The following is a 4087-nucleotide window of genomic DNA, read 5'->3' on the forward strand; positions in this document are numbered from 1 at the left end:
GGCACATAAAAATATTATCAAATACAATCAAATTTAATATGGCACAGTTCAGATACATTCGAAATTCCCTTACAATCGAGGCCTCAGGAGCCTATCTAAATGCAATGATTGTTCCACATTTTCTTTACTGTATGACAAGTTGGTCACAGGCTTGTAAATCTGTCCTCAGGCCTCTTGAGTCATTATATAAAAGTTCTCTAAAGATTCACGATAAGAAAGGCAGACGATTCCATCACTGTCATATCCTTGTAAAACACAAATTTCTCAGCTTTGAAAATCTGATGATCCACACAAATCTGTGTTTGATGTATAAGATCCTACATGATACCGCTGCTCCTCCACTAAAAGAGTTTATATCTCTGGGCTCTGAAACAACAGCTCGAGCCACTAGATCTACAGTGCGAGGCGAATGTAGGATCCTTAAACGCAGGACAGCATTTGGAAACTCTGCCTTTTCTTGTGTGGCCGCTCGTCAGTGGAATATGTTGCCTACAGAGCTGATAAGAAGCACAAACTTTAATACTTTTTCACGCCTGGCAAAGAAATGGCTCTTGTCAAATCAAATTTGCACCCATATGTGACCGGAGGTATGTATGTATGTGTTTGTGTGTGTGTGTAAGTATGTGTTCTATAAGAGTAGACTTGAGTAAATGAAAGGTGTGAAGATCTGATTGTTGTGCATATGAAGACTTTTATTATTTATTTGGTCAATGTAAATTTCATTATTCATGTATGTATGATGTATTATGTATTTTATTATAACATCAGCCTGCCCAGGGACTACGGGTGGAAATTAGCTCTTGAGCTAAAACCTGGTACTATGCATCTCTCCCCTTGAGGTTAATGTTTATTGTACGCTGTCCCTGTTTTTCTAAATAAATAAATAAATAAATACTTAGATGGTATGCAAGCTAATAGGTTGTCATAAATGTTGTTATTTTTGTTTAGGGTGATGGTTTAGATCTTGATGTCAGTGACAGCCCGGAGCTAGCTAAATTTAATCTGTCACGTAACTTAAATTAGCGCTAACGTTGACGCTGACACTCGCCTCACAAAACCTCGCACAATACAACTTTAACATCATAGGATGTCCTGTTACTTTATCCTCTACAGTAAAAGACCTGGGTGTTATACTCGATTGCAACCTGTCTTTTGAAAATCATATTTCATATGTTACAAAAACAGCCTTTTTCCACCTTAGAAACATTGCTAAGCTACGTAATATGCTATCAGTTTCTGATGCAGAAAAGTTAGTTCATGCATTCATGACCTCGAGACTGGATTACTGTAATGCTTTATTAGCTGGTTGTCCTGCATCCTCAATAAACAAGCTACAGTTAGTCCAAAATGCCACCGCTAGAGTTCTTACGAGATCAAGAAAATATGATCATATAACACCGATTTTATCATCACTGCATTGGTTACCTATAAAGTTCCGTATTAATTATAAGGTATTGCTACTGACTTATTAAGCCCTAAACGGCTTAGCTCCAGTCTATTTAATGGATCTTCTATCGCCCTATAATCCATCGCGCTCTTTAAGATCACTAAATTCAAGGCTTTTGGTCATACCTAGGATATCCAGAACCACCAAAGGAGGGAGAGCATTTTCACATTTGGCTCCAAAACTCTGGAATAGTCTTCCTGATACTGTTCGTTGCTCAGACTCGCTCTCCCAGTTTAAAACTAGATTAAAGTCGCATCTCTTCAGCCAGGCATTCATATAATCCTACAGTTCAAACTACAATCCGGCCTCTAGCTCATAAATGCCAGAGGAGAACTGGCCCCCGACTGAGCCTGGGTTCTCCCAAGGTTTTTTTTTCTCCATTAAGGCACCTGATGGAGTTTTAGGACACCATTAGGTCACTTGATGGAGTTTTTCGGTTCCTTGCCACTGTTGCCTTTGGCTTGCTCAGTTGGGGATATTTTGGGGATATTTAATTTAATTTTATCAATCAATAAATTCCTCTTGAAACAAACTTTGTTGTATTATTTTAATTTGATACTGTGAAGCTGCTTTGATGCAATCTGTATTGTGAAAAGCGCTATACAAATAAACTTGACTTGACTTGACATCAGACGACGAAAACCAATGATTAAATACACAGGCATCCTACCTTTCCATGCAATCCGATATAATCCATGGAAGATGCATAATCCATAATCCATAGCAATGCACGTCATCTGCTGTATCCACAACAATCCATACGTGTTTGAGCCATATTTCCTTCTTGCAGGTGTTCATGTCAGATCTTACACAAATCCATATAGCACTGCTAGTTATCGCTAACGTCCGTACAAAGTAGGCTAACCTAAATGGTAAAAGTAATTCCAACTTTTTTTTTCGGCTGACTCTGTCTATATTTATCTCAGAATTAAAAAGCAGTAATCCAAATCGAGTTCGTTCACTGTGCATCTTGAGCAGTTTGGCCCTAACCCTTTAACTGTCACCGTCATATTAATTCAACCTCTAAAAACGCATAAAAAGAGCATATATGTGCGTTATAGCTGGCATCCGCATCACAAATTGAGAATCCATAATATTTTTGTTTATATATTTGTATAAAATCAGACTTTTTTTTAAAATAAAATTTAATTGGTGTTATTTTTTTAACTCTTCGTATAAAAACAAACTGAGCTTTCTACTAATCTTTCATGATTTTTCATGTTTATTGCTATTTCAAAATAAAGGCCCAAACACGCCTAATGAATATGAAATATTCTTGTTGCAAATTGATAAATTACTGCTCCTCTGTAATTTATTTTTAAAACATTTGTGTTCTATTATAATTAAATTATCTTTATTATGAAAATATTTCTTGCATTTATTCATACTGTACTTACTGTACTGCAAAGTAACTTATCTGTTTACGTTTTACTTATCTGTTTATCTGTAACTGTCATACTGTTTAACTTTGTTAGTGTTGCCGCACTATCCTGATCATTATAGCACTAAATAGGAACAACCAAAGGTCTTCTATATAATTTAAAACACATACCATGATGATTAGACCTTGGTTAGGTGTTCTTATAATGGATGTAAGTATGGGGGACAGCAAGCAAATATTGATTATATGTCAGTTACTGCCTTTTGCCTTTGCACGACTCCTTATTTTTGGCATATGATACAAAGGCAGAGTACAGTAACAGCCAAACAAGGGTCAAAGGTCAATTTTGAGCTCAAGATTTTTTACATACAAACATTTCTTTATTATAGCAACTAGTTGTCAACTTTTGGGAGTCCTACCTATAATACTTTTGTCTGGACAGAACAGAAACTTTAAAGTCATTTTTCTCAGTTTCACACTCTAGCGAGTTAAGGTCTTTTGCCTTTGCAGGGCAGTACTGGTGTGTTTGATAAGGTTTGGAGGAAAGTGGACCTCGAGGGCGGAGAACCTAGCCTGACATCGTCATACTCGGATTCTAGTCAGAATATGAGTCTGATACTGCTCCATTGGGCTGTGATTATGGGGCGTGTTTCAACCGAACCAGGAAGGAAAATGCCTCTGCACTCAATTGGATAGACTTACAACCAATCAGAGCAACAAAGTAAGTGAAGTATGTTCCTCATTCATCTTTCCGATCGACAAATGCCTTGATCACGGATCACTATGAAGGTATTTTTGGTGCAAATCAACTGTTAAGGACTGTTAAACTGTCAAGTGTTAGCCCACAGATACATTTATGAGGTTTTATTTAATTTATTGCAATCAGCAAATGATAACAATTAGTGAAATACACAGTTTTAAAGCTTCGCAAGGTGCAATTTATACGAAGAGTTGAAGTGTGCTGTGCTTTATATAGGCCTACACGAAGTGAATGCCTGCAATCATTCAGTCATTGATGAATGCACAAAAACGTGCAAATTAATAAAAACATTATAAACTTTAAGAAACGATACACAATTGAAGTTTAAGTTCGCGCTGAAACTATATTTACCTTTTTTGAAATAATCCATTAAACCTGCTGAGAAAGGAGGAGCATGAACTAAAATGATCAGATCCGCGCGCATGCCCGGGAAACTCATGAATATTCATATAGGCTCCGCCCACTGCCTCTACAGATGCACAACTCACTTTTGCTCCAC

This window comes from Leuciscus leuciscus (genome assembly GCF_965113295.1).
Source record: "Leuciscus leuciscus genome assembly, chromosome: 9".
Taxonomy (NCBI): Eukaryota; Metazoa; Chordata; class Actinopteri; order Cypriniformes; family Leuciscidae; genus Leuciscus; species Leuciscus leuciscus.